Source organism: Tamandua tetradactyla, chromosome 5 (assembly GCF_023851605.1).
Source record: "Tamandua tetradactyla isolate mTamTet1 chromosome 5, mTamTet1.pri, whole genome shotgun sequence".
Taxonomy (NCBI): domain Eukaryota; kingdom Metazoa; phylum Chordata; class Mammalia; order Pilosa; family Myrmecophagidae; genus Tamandua; species Tamandua tetradactyla.
Genome location: NC_135331.1, coordinates 95,845,214 through 95,858,348, shown reverse-complemented (window position 1 = coordinate 95,858,348; position 13,135 = coordinate 95,845,214). Strand labels below are relative to the sequence as shown.

General features: G+C 40.5%; 1 protein-coding gene and 1 long non-coding RNA gene across 10 annotated transcripts in view; one reads left to right on the top strand and one right to left on the bottom strand.

Moving 5' to 3' along the window:
* LOC143684597 (uncharacterized) overlaps window positions 1-1,996 on the bottom strand; it is a 59,075-nt gene extending 57,079 nt beyond the window's left edge. For all 7 annotated transcript variants that reach the window (XR_013176093.1, XR_013176095.1, XR_013176094.1 and 4 more), the window contains exon 1: window positions 1,812-1,996. This is a non-coding gene — a long non-coding RNA (uncharacterized LOC143684597). The remainder of the gene's footprint in view (window positions 1-1,811) is intronic.
* A 72-nt stretch (window positions 1,997-2,068) lies between these two features.
* The window catches only part of BTBD9 (BTB domain containing 9), a 540,815-nt gene continuing 529,748 nt past the window's right edge, over window positions 2,069-13,135 (top strand). For 2 of the 3 annotated variants that reach the window (XM_077161674.1, XM_077161670.1), the window contains exon 1: window positions 2,069-2,180. The gene's annotated coding sequence lies outside the window, so the exon portion shown is untranslated. Of the gene's footprint in view, window positions 2,181-8,858; window positions 8,960-13,135 lie in introns of all 3 variants that reach the window. The other variant, XM_077161671.1, reaches the window with a different exon arrangement.

The window sequence follows — 13,135 nt, the reverse complement described above, 5'->3', positions numbered from 1 at the left end:
TCTCCTTCTCTGACTCTGATGTTCTAGTCTCTCTGTTATATAAGAATCCTTATGACTACATTGTACTCACCCAAACAATACAGGATAAATTCCCAATCTGTCATGACCCTTTTGCTATGTAGAGCAACATATTCACAGGTTCCAGAGATTATAAAGTGTACAACTTTTGGGGCCCATTATTCAGTTTTATCACAACTGACAAAGTTGCTATTGAATATTATTGCAGACAGAGAACTTCCTAATGCCAAACTCTGAAACTAAACAGGTTTAGTCATTGCATCAACCTGGATCAGGAAGCCTCACTTTCAACCCCAGGCCCTACTTCTAGAGAAGCAGAAGAAAACACCACAACAGCTCCCTGAAGGCAGCTTTCTTCTAAGAGGAAAAGAAGGGAATTGGCTGTGTATAGTTTCTCCTTTCAAATTCACCAGTCAGGAAGTCACTCTGCCCTAAGAGAGTTGGGGGCAAAGTACTGTGAAAAGTCAGTATTGTACTAATGGATGACGTTCAACATGGAAGAAGACATCTTGAGTGGAGAAGTGTTTCCCCAACAAAGATATCCGTATTTGAACTCATCATCATACCCCAGAAATCTGATCATCCTTCTAGGAATGTCACCATCACTATCTATAATTTAGATAAGAAACATGTGAATAACCTAGACTCATCTTTATTCCCATCTTCCTAAATGTTACCACCATATATTCCAACATCCATTCTAGAAACTTGGCCTGCTCATTTATCCCCCACTCAGTGATGTCCATTCAACCACCATAATAGCCCTCACATTGCCTCCTCAACATTTCCAGGGTCAATGCCTTGGTTAAGGCTCTTATCACTTCTTGTCCGGAGTACCACAAACAATCCCAATCGATTTCCCTGCCTAAAGCTTTGTTCTTTCTGTCCACTTTCACTTCTGTGCCTTTATTCACGAAACTTCCCTCTTCCCTTGCCTGGAATGATCTCCTTTCCAATTACTCCTCCCACCCATCCCCCTACACACACACACACACACACACACACACACACACACACACACACACACACACACACACACACACACACACACACACACACACACACACCTTCCCAGCCTCAAGAAGAAAAGCCTGGAATGATCTCCTTTCCAATTACTCCTCCCACCCATCCCCCTACACACACACACACACACACACACACACACACACACACACACACACACACCTTCCCAGCCTCAAGAAGAACTGGCTAAAACCGGTCAGCGCCACATCTGAACCCAGGTTTCTCTGATTACAAAGTCCATACTCTTAACCTCTCTTGCTCGATTGCCTTTTCTTATAATAAAAATTAAAGTCCAATGGGCTTTCCAATTTACGAGGCCCGCTTGCACCTTGCTTCATTTTAGCTTTACAATGCTCCTATGTTGACAAAACGCATATTATTATTCCCACTTTAAAAAATGAGGAAACTAAGAGTATGGGTGATTAGACGATTTGCCTAACACCGTTGATGATAAATTGCCAGGGTGGGCGCGAGTATCCAAATTCAAGGCTCTGTCCATCATAACCTGCTGCTAAATTAAGGAGTATCACAACATATTAACGAGTAATATTAAAGGCGCACTCAGCCCCTCTCCTGGTCCTTCTGTTTTGAGAACTTTCTTGCGTTTTGCTGAAGTTGCCGATGGTGTCGGCGTGAGTCTGGACGAGGCCTCGGCTCTCTCCACCACACCAGCCCTGGAACATCGCGGTGACAATCACGGTGGGGACCTTTCCATGCGCAGTGACGCACACCAGTGACACCATACAGTGACGTGTGGTGACGTGACTTACCCGGGGGCAGGTGCCAGCAGGTCAACCACACCCGAGGGCCCCCTGCTCCGTAGGGGTAGAGGGTCGGACCTGTAGGGAAAAGCCGCAGAACACCGCCTGAGGGAACTTCTGCGCTCTAAACCCTCAGACCCTGCCCGCCCACGGTCGAGCGGTTGCTAAGTGACGCCAGCGCGCAGAGGCGCGTGCGCGGCCACGGCGGTGTGCGTGAGAGCGGACGCGCGCCACGACGGTGGCGGCGGCGGCGGCGGCGGCGGCGGCGGCGGTGACGGTGACGACAGCGGCCCGGGGGGCGGTGGCTACGAGGAGGGCACGGAGCAGGCGGAAGAGAGATCTGTGCCGGCGGCTAGGTCTCAGAGGAACATAGTAGGGGTGAGTAGCTGGGGGTCTCGCAGGGTTGACAGGCGCTGGCCGCACCTGCTACCCAGACCCGGGGCCCGGGGACGCGCGCCTACTTCGCACCCGCGCGCGCCGCTCCACGCCCCTCTGCCGCTTTTCCGGGCGCGAGGAAGGAACGAAGACGGGGGCTGACGAGGGTCAGTTTCTGACCCGAAGGCTCTGGGAAGCGGTAGCAAGGGGCAGATTCTGCCACCTTGGGTGGAGGGGAGGGAAGTAAGGTCTGGGAACTTTAGGGTGGCTTTGCTAGGCCCCCGACCAGAAGTTCGAATTAGGAGAAACCCTAGTTTTTAGCAAAACCTCGCATCCTGCCTGAGATAAGATTGTCCAGGACCGAGAGGAGGCGGAACCAGGGACACTAAGGTTCGGGTTCGGAAAGTTGGGGACTATTGGGACCTTCATCATCCCTGCCCTGTCTGGGTCCCGAGCAGGAGCTGGTTGTTATGGAGAGTTGTGAATCACTGACTGTGTGCAGTCTTAGACACGCCCACGACTGGGCAAGGCGATCTGTCAGTATAGGCGGCCAACCTGTTGCCTGGTTTCCAAGTTCACATGTATGTGCACGTGCTTAATGCTCGCATAAAACTTTATCTGTCATATTGTCATCACGGATTTTGAGTTCAAGGGACCCATATCTATCCTCATTTCTTACTTGCTCATAGATTGAAATCTATTGTTTTATTTCTCGTTTGTCATTTTTAGGGCAAACGAAGTATGGAAGATCTTTTCTCTCTCTTCCTCAAAGTAGTATAGATTTGCTATTTAGTAGTCAGAAAATACAAATTATGACCAACCTATGGGGTGGAAAATAATCAGAGAAGCTTGGGCGTAAAGGTTCAGTAAGCCATCATCTCTACTCAGTGTATGGGACTACCCTGTGGGTAGATGTGTGGTAATTTTAGCTACCATCTTTGGGAAGGAAAAGTATTAAAGATGGGAAAGAAACCAGTCTTCTCATTTTCTGTTGATTAAGGCAACAAAAAGATAGGGTGTAATGAAATTTAATCATTATTTATGCAAGAAAATTGAAGAAAATGACTTCAAAATTTTATTCAGCTCTAAAATTCATGATTTCGTTTCATAACTAAGAATCTGTAAAATATGTTGCCTAAGTTCTTACATCATAGAACCATAAAAACTCAGCTCTGTAATACTTAGAGTTAGCAAAATTCAATGTCTCTTTCTTTCTGGACTATCACACTTTGAGGACAGGAATTACGTCTGTTTGTTTTCACTGCTGTGTCCCCGGTACCTAAAAAAGTGTTTGGCACAGAGTAGGCATGCAATAGATATTTGTTATGTATCACATTGTGCACAAATGGCGGGTCCATGTGTAGAAAGCATTTATTACAGTCAGTACTTAATAAATGTGTTCCCTCTATCTAGTATTATGCTAAATGTGGGAGGATTGTAAGATTACAAATGACAGAGAATACCTCACTTTTTTCCTTTAAAACCAAACAGTTGGGTGCACAGGTGGTTCAGTGGTAGAATGCTTGTCTGCCAAGCTATTAGAATACCTGGATTTGATTTCTGGCCCATGCACCCAATCAACAAACAAACAAACAGTCTGGCTGGGGGAAAAAAGCATATTTATATAAAAGAATTTAAAAAAACATATAAGGTAGTGTGTAAACAAGTGTCAGATTATGAGGACTATACTTTAAGTGCAGTAGAAATTCAGAAAAAAAGTAAGAATTGTGTGAACTGAATTAGGGAACTTTTTGGAAGTGGTAGGATTTGAACTTATCTTTGAAAGAAGTATAAAATTTGAAATACAGAAGAGAAATCGTACATTGAGAAAATAGTGTGAATTTGGCCATTGGGGATTATACTGAGGAGAATTATGTGTCAGGTACCTGGAGCAAAAGTTCTATGATAGGGCAGATAAGGTTTAGCTGGTTGGGAAGGGAAAGTGATAAGGAGTAAGACAGACTTGTCAGCATCTCACCCATCACAAGATGGAGCCTCCCTGTAGGGTGAGATGGGGATTGCTTTACTCAGAGTAAAGTCTTGGATGAGAATAGGTGTTATTTTTAAATGAAATTCAAGGATATTATGGTTGAACCAGAATCACGCTGTGTACTTTTAACTTCAACTGCTAATTGGAATAAATACCTCACTAATGTGCATGTATCTTATATATTTAGTCAGTAGTGCACGTCCTAGTTTCTAAAATCTGCTGGATGTCCATGGGCTATTCCACTGGAAATTAAATGAAGTGTTGTACCAAAGCAGTCAACCAGCCACAGCTCAGTGACACAGATTTGCTTGGATAATCTCTTAACAGCAACCTTTGAGGTTCATAGTTACTACTGACTCTGTTACAAATACAAATAATGCTTTTGGGAAAGAAATGTATCTGAAGAAGGGTACTTAAACATATTGACAAAAAGATAAACAGATTTTAGAATAATTAAAGTGCTGCTGCTGTATATTGAACCCTTGGTCTGTATTTATATCATCTTATGTATAAATTACTTTGGTGCATAAACATGAAGTTGAATTGCTAACCTAAGATTTATAGCAATGTGTATTATTTAACAATTCAGCAAATATTTATTGAGAGCTGGCTATGACTATTGTGGTAGTTAGATTCAGTTGTCAACTTGGCCAGGTGAAGGTACCTAGTTCTGTTGCTGTGGACATGAGCCAATGGTACATGAACATCATCTGTTGCTCATTACGTCTGCAGTCTTAGAGGCGTGCCTGCTGTAATGAATGATGTTTGATTTAATTATCTGGTGATTAAATGAGAGAGCTCAACATAGCACAGCCCAAGCAGCTCAGCATACCTCATCTCAACACTCACAGCTCAGCCCAGGGCTTTGGATATATGGAAAGAAATCACCCTGGGAAAAGTTGCTGGAACCCAGAGGCCTGGAGAGAAGGCCAGCAGAGATCACCCTGTGCCTTCCCACATAAGAAAGACCCTCAGTTGAAAGTTAGCTGCCTTTCCCCTGAAGAACTAACAATAAATCCCCTTTTATTAAAAGCAAATCCATCTCTGGTGTGTTGCATTCCAGCAGCTAGCAAACTAGGACAATTATTATAAGCAAACTTGCAGAGTCAGAATCTAGAATACAGGTTACCAGGGGATAAGATGGTGTGCCAGTTTGAAAGGATTATGTGCCCTAGAAAAGCCACGTTTTAATCCTGATCCATCTTGTGGAGGCAGCCATTTCTTTTCATCACTATTCAGTACTGTATGTTGGAAACTTGATAAGATTATTTCCGTGGAGATGTGATGTGCCTGATTGTGGGTATTAACCATTGATTAGAGGGTTATGTGACTCTACTTATTCCAGGTGGGTCTTAATTAGTTTCCTGGAATCCTTAAAAAGAGGAAACATTTTTGGAAAAAAGCTTCAGAGCCATGAGAACCACAGAGCCCAGGTAGTCAGAGACCTTTGGAGATGAAGAAGGAAGACGCCCCTGGGGAAGCTTCATGAAACAAGAAGCCTGGAGAGAAAACTAGCAGACATGTGCCATGTTCACCATGTGCCTTTCTAGTTTAGAGGTTGAACTTCATCAGCCTTTCTTAGGCGAAGGTAACCTCTTGTTAGTGCCTTCATTTGGACATTTTTATAGACTTGCTTTAATTTGGACATTCTTACGGCCTTAGAACTGAAGATTTGCAACTTGATAGACTCCTTTTTAAAAACTGTTCTGTTTCTGGTATATCACATTGTATCAGCTTGCAACGTGGAACAGGTGGGGATAGGGAATGGGAAGATAAGGCTTAAAATGTACAGGGTTCCTATTTGGAATGGTAGAAATGTTTTGGTAATGGATGGTGGTGATGTGAGTACAACACTGTAAATGCAATTAGCAGCACTGAAATATATATCTGAATATAATTAAAAGAAGAAATGTTTTTTTCTACTCTGGAGATTGTGCTTATGCAAGCTTTAGGTAGACCTTGCTACCTATCATAACTTCCAGCTACCAACCAGGACCGTTCCAGCCAATCCTGAAGAACACCTGGGGCAATTTATAAAATTCCACAAGGGTTCCAGGCACTAGAGTAATTTGCCAGAAACCTACAACCTCCAGATGGGTCTCTGGTCCAGATAAGTCCTGAAACCTAGCCCAGCCTCTCCAGAACATCAGATAGATCCATCTCCCTACCCCGTATTAGTGACAAACCCTTCACTAATGGAGGGTTATGGACCCTCCATAGAAAGACTATGGAACTACTAAACCTTACCATCAGGAAATCCCTTGATACTAGTGTGTCAAACTTTATGGACACCCAAATCAATAAACCCTGCCCTCGATCATGAGACTTACTCTTGGAAAGCTTATGTAGGTAGCATAGAAGCTTAGACTACCTATAGGCATGCCTAAGAATTACTTCTTTTTTATTATTATTAATTAAAAAAAAATATATAGCAACAAATGCAAACGTTCTTAACTTTTGATCATTCTGTTCTGCATATAATCAGTGATTCACAATATCATCACATGTTGCATATTCATCATGATCATTTCTTAGAACATTTGCATCAATTCAGAAAAAAGAAATAAAATTAAAACAAAAAAATTCATACATACCATACCCCTGTCCCCTCCCTTTCATTGATCACTAGCACTTCAATCTAAATTTATTTTAACATTTGTTCCCCCTATTTATTTTTATTCTATATGTTTTACTCATCTGTTGATAAGGTAGATAAAAAGAGCATCAGATGCAAGGTGTTCACAGTCACACAGTCACATTGTGAAGGCTTTATCATTATACAGTCATCTTCAAGAAATATGGCTACTGGAACACAGTTCTACATTTTCAGGCAGTTCCCTCCAGCTTCTCCATTACATCTTGACTAACAAGGTGATATCTATTTAATGCGTAAGAATAACTCCCAGGATAACCTCTCGACTCTGTTTGGAATCTCTTAGCTATTGACGCTTTATTTTGCTTCATTTCACTCTTCCCCCTTTTAGTCGAGGTTTTCTCAATCCCTTGATGCTGAGTCTCAGCTCATTCTAGGGGTTTTCAAGATTTACTTCTTGAGGACCTCTGTTGTTACTCAGATGTGGCCTCAGTCTCTCTAAGTCCAACTCTGCAAGTGAGATCATTGTTCTCCCCCCTACGTCCCTGGATATTTTTGACATTCAGGGGTGAAAGTCTCCTTGGTGATGTGGGAAAGAACTCCCAGGGATGAATCCAGACCTGGCACTGTGGGATCAACAATTACATCCTGACCAAATGGGGGAAAAGAAGCATAATTAATAAAGTATCAGTGGCAGAAAGAGTTCAAATAGAGTCATAGACTACTCTGGAGATTGCTCTTACACAAGCTTTAGGTAGACCTTGCTACCAATCATAACCTGCCAACCCCCAACCAGGACCATTCCAGCCAATCCTAAAGAATACCTAGGACAATTTATAAGCTTCCACGAGGGTTCCAGGCACTAGAGTAATTTTACAGAAACCTACAACCTCCAGATGGATCCCTGGTCCAGATAAATCCTGACACCTAGTCCAGCCTCTCCAGAACATCAGATAATTCCATCTCCCTACCCCATATCAGTGTCAGACCCTTCCAATATAAAAAATTTAGAATTGCCATAGCCTAAACAACCCCAGTGAGAGGTATGGAAAGATCAAAGGTGATGGTGGAATTATACATAAAAGATAGGACTTAACGAATGAATATGACTGCTGAATCATTAAATTGATATCTCTTTTAGTCTCCAGTGTTTTAGAGCAGCTAGAAGTAAAAACCTAAAATTGTGAAATTGTAACCCATGTCAAAGTCTAAAATGTGTTCTACAACTAATTGTGATGCTGTGCTTTGAAATTTATAGCCTTTTTGTATAGATGTTTTTGTTCACAAAAAAAAGAAGGAAAAAAAGTCGATTGTGATGATAAAAAAAAGTATTTAAGCTCTCTAGCCGCCTATAGTCTGGAGCAGCTAGAAGGAAAAATGTGAGAGGATTGTACAGTAGCCCATAATAAACTCTGGAATCTATCCTGTAACCACTTTTTGAAGAGTGCTTTGAAAACTATTGCTTATTTATTTTGTTGCTTTGTATATTGTTATATTATACAATAAAAAAAGTTTTAAAAAAAGAGGAAATGTTAGATTGCATATATGATAACAGAATAAAAAATTTTTTTCAGCTCATGGAACTATACAACACAAATGAGTATCGTTAAACCATGAACTTTAATTAATCAAACAATTATAAAAATGTGTTCTGAACAATTATAACAAATGTTCCAAACCATTGGTGGTAGGGTGGTATATGGGAATCCTGTATTTTATCATGATTGTTCTATTAGCCCACAACTTCTTTCAAAAATATATATAAAAGAATATGCAGTATGCATAGAGTATTTCTGAAAAGATATACAAGAGTCTTTATTACTTTTAATTTCTTCCGTTAGAATGGAAGCTCCATGAGGGTAGATCTTTGCCTATTTTTGTTCACCCCTGTGTCACCGAATAATGAAACATTGCCTGGCATTTAAGCACTCAATAAATACTTGTCAAATAAACTAATGAATCAATGGTAACAGTGGCTTCTTCCAGCAGGAGAAACTAGATGTCAGTGTGAAAGGGATGAGAGGAAGGCTTACTTTGAATTTTGTACTACATTCATATATTACCTCCTTAAAAAATGATTTTTCTGTGTCATTAAAAGGTTTCCAGCTGATGTTAGAGGAAATGTTACAAAAAGGACTTCTTCATTGGCTGTTTCCACATGTAGGACTTAAGAAATGTACAGAAAACTAAAACTATAAGGTGTGTATTAACAGACTTGATAAATATGAGTGACACTCATTCTGTTAAAGTTTAGCAATAAATAGAAATATTTCATTGGTTCAGCCACTTTGGAAAATATTATTTGCATTTTATATGATCCAACAACTCTACTCTTTGATTGCTGGATTGCACCCTATAGAAATATGTGCAATAAGAGACATTCACCAGAATATAATAGCTTAAAAACAAAGCAAAAGAAAATAGAAACTCTGAAACAATCCATATGAGCCATAAACAGTAGAAAGGATGGATAAATTGCATACTCATAAAAAGAAATATGATATAGCAATGAAAATGAATATAAGCTGTATGCAATAGTATAGAAAAATCTCAGAAATAGATTAAGTTAAAGAAGTCTAACACTAAGAGTGCATACTTATGATTCCATTCATATGACATTTACAAACAGTCAAAGTAAACTCTAAATATTTTTGCATATACTTAGTGGATAAAATTTAGAGAGAAGAAAATGCAAGGAAGTTAAACTATAAAAGTCAGCACAGTGGTTACATTTAGGAGAGGGGGCTGTGATTAGAAAGGAGCACTTGTTGGGCTTCTGGGATACTAGTGGTGTGTCTTTCAAAAATATTTTTGTTGGCAAATCTTCACATGCATACAGTCCGTACGTACATGGTGTACAATCATTGGCTCACAGTATCAGCATGTAGTTGTGTATTCATCACCATGATCATTTTTAGAATATTTGCTTCACTCCAGAAAAAGAAATAAAAAGAAAAAAAACTCCTACATCCCAGACCCTTTACCCCTCCCTCTCATTGACCACTGGTATTTCAGTCTACCCAGTTTATTTTACCCCTTATCCCCCCTATTATTTATTTATTTTTATCCATATTTTTTTTACTCGTTTGTAAAACGAGTAATAAAAGGAACATAAGACACAGGGTTTTCACAACCACACAGTCGTGTTGTAAAAGTTGTATCATTATACAGTCATCTTCAGGAGTCAAGGCTAGTGGAACACACCTCAACAGTTTCAGGTACTCCCCTCCAGCCACTCCAATATACCATAAACTAAAAAGGAATATCTATATAATGCATAAGAATAACTTCCAGGAATACCTCTCAACTGTTTGAAATCTCTCAGCCGCTGACACTTTATTTTGTCTCATTTCTCTGGTCCCCCTTTTGGTTAAGAAGACTTTCTCAATCCCATGATGCCAGGTTCTGGCTCATCCCCAGAGTTAGGTCCCATATTACCAGGTGGTTTTATATCCCTGGAAGTCATGTTCTCCATAGAGGGGAAGGGCAGTGAGTTTACCTTCCAAGGTGGCTTAGAGAGAGAGGCCACTTTTTGTATATGTGTTACATTTGAGAATAGAAGTAAAAGTTTAAAAAGATACAGACATTCTCTTTGACAGTTGGAACCCAGGAAGGAGAGAATAGCAGTATGAGTTCTAGGATCCTGGGCTAAAGATTATGTGTCCTGCTGGTCAGAAAACTAAGACAAGAAGGAAAATGATGAGCTTTCCCCCTTTTCTGGGCTACCTGTGCTTGGATCAATTTGGTTAAACTGTTCTGCTTTCCACAATTTGTACACATCTTTCTCCATGTCAGTGACCACTAATTTCTTTAAAGTTTCCAAGTGTTGAGGTATTTTCCTTTTACAGTTTTACATACCCACATTTATGGTTCTCAACCTTTAGATGTGTATCACAATCACCTGGAGAGCTTAGTAAAACAGTTTGTTGGGGCCTACTCCCAGTTTCTGATTCAGTAGCCTGAGAATTTCCATTTTGAAGGAGTTCCCAGGTAGTACTCGTGCTGTCTACCAGGCAAGAGATCTTGAATATTTTAAAGAAGTAATAATGGAGAGAAGATAATAGATATGATGGATCTTCAAGAACCTAGAGTATGAGTGTGGAAGTGAGAAGGAGTCCAGGACTGTTCTTTCCCAATTAAGTGGTCTTTGCCATCTTGTCAAAAATCAGTTGGCCATAAATGTGAGGATTGATTTCTGAGCTCCCAATTAGATTTCCATTGGTCTATATGTCTATCCTTGTGTCTGTGCCATACTGTTTTCATTACTGTGGCTTTGTAGTGAGTTTTAAGATAGGAAAGTGTTTTAGTTTGCTAAGCTGCTGAAAGCAGTTACCATAAAATGTGTTGTCTTTAATTATGGGAATTTATTACTGTGCTGGTTTGAAACTATTATGTACCTCAGAAAAGCCATGTCTTAATCCTGATCCAGTCAGTTTTGATTGGATTATCTCCGTAGAGGTGTGGTCTACCCAATAGTGGGTGTGGCCTTTTGGTTAGGTGGAAATTTGACCCCACTCATTCAAGGTGCGTCTTGATTAGTTTACTGGAGCCCTTTAAAAGGGGAAATATTTTGGAGAACCCTCACATGTAGATGCTTGGAGAATAGTTGCTTCAGAGCTGATAGAGACATGGATGTTTGGTGATGCTTGGAGTGCCAACAGAGAGAGCAGATGCCTAGACATGGGCAGAGCCCAGCAGATGTCACACACGTCTTCCCATGAGATGCTAAGCAAGCCAGAACCCAGAATTGTGTCCCAGAGGAGCTAAATGAAGGCCCACTGACACTTAGAAAACCATTATCATCAGAAGCTGGAAGCAGTGGAGCTGGAAACAAGGACTAGTAGACGCCAACCACATGCCTTCCCAGATTGCTCTTCCTTGAGCCAAGGTATTTTTCTCTGGATGCCTTCTTGGTAAGGGCATATTTATGGACTTAGAATGTAAACCTGTAATGCAATAAATTCCCCTTTTAAAAGCTGTTCATTTTTGGTATATGCATTCTGGCAGCTTTAGCAAACTAATCCAGTTACCTTATAGACATAATAGAGAAGCTGTGAAAATGTCCAAATTTTGGCATCATCAAGATGATGTTTAATTCCTGAAGATTGGTTGCCAGTAATCCTGAACTCCTCTGTCAGTGGCAAGGCACACGATGGTGTCTACTGGTCTCTCCCTTCTTTTCCAGGTTTTGTTGCTTTCATCTGCTTCTGTGGCCTTCTCTCTTTTTGTCTGAATTTCATATAAAGACTTTTGTAAAGACTCCAGTAAGAGGATTAAGACCCACCCTGAAAGAAGTGGGTCTCATCTTACCTTAAAATCCTACTCAAGGGGCGGGCCGCGGTGGCTCAGCGGGCAAAGTGCTTGCCTGCTATGCCGGAGGACCTCGGTTCGATTCCCGGCCCCAGCCCATGTAACAAAAACGGAGAAACAGAATACAATAAAAAAAAAAACAAGAAAATGTTTAAAGATGTTTCCCTTTCTTCCTACTATCCTTCCTTCCTTCTCTCTGTCTTTCCTTTAAAAAAAAAAAAAAAAAAAAAAAAATCCTACTCAACAGAGCAGTGCAGTGGTGGTGGCTCGTGGCAGAATTCTTACCTGCCATGCAGAAGAACCAGGTTCAATTCCTGGAGCCTGCCCATGCAAAAAAAGAAAAAATCCTACTCATCAAAAGATCCTACTTAAAATGGGTCCACGCCCACAGGAATGGAATAATGTTAAGCTTTTTTTTGTTTGTTTTTATATCCAGAACATCACATAGCTCTTATCCCCACCTATTATTTATGTATTTATTTTTTTGGTATTTATTTTGTTATTCATCCTTCTATACACTGGATAAAGGGAGTGTCACTCACAAGGTTTTCACAATCATATGGTCACACATTAAAAGATTTATAATTATAGAATCATTATCAAGATGATAATCCAGATTCAACAATCCGAAATCAAGAATACTGTTGAATCAAGAATTCCTTACAGTTTCATATATTTTCTTCTAACTATTCTAATAAACTGTAGAAACTAAAGAGGAATATCTATATAATGTATAAGAATAACCTCCAGAATGACTTCTTAACTCTATTTGAAATCTCTCAGCCGCTGAAACTTTGTTTTGTTTCATTTTTTTCCCTATTTTGGTCAAGAAACATTCTCAATCTTTTGATGCCAGGAACAGGCTCATTCCTGGGAGTTATGTCCCACGTTGCCAGGGAGACTTAGAATCCTGGGAGTCATGGCTCGCATAGAGGAAAGGGTACTGAGTTTATTTGCAGAGTTGGCGGAGAGAGAGGCCACATCTGAACAACAAATGAGATTCTCTGGAGCTTGCTCTTAGGTATAATTATAAGTAGGCTTAGCTTCTTTGCAGGAATATGTTTC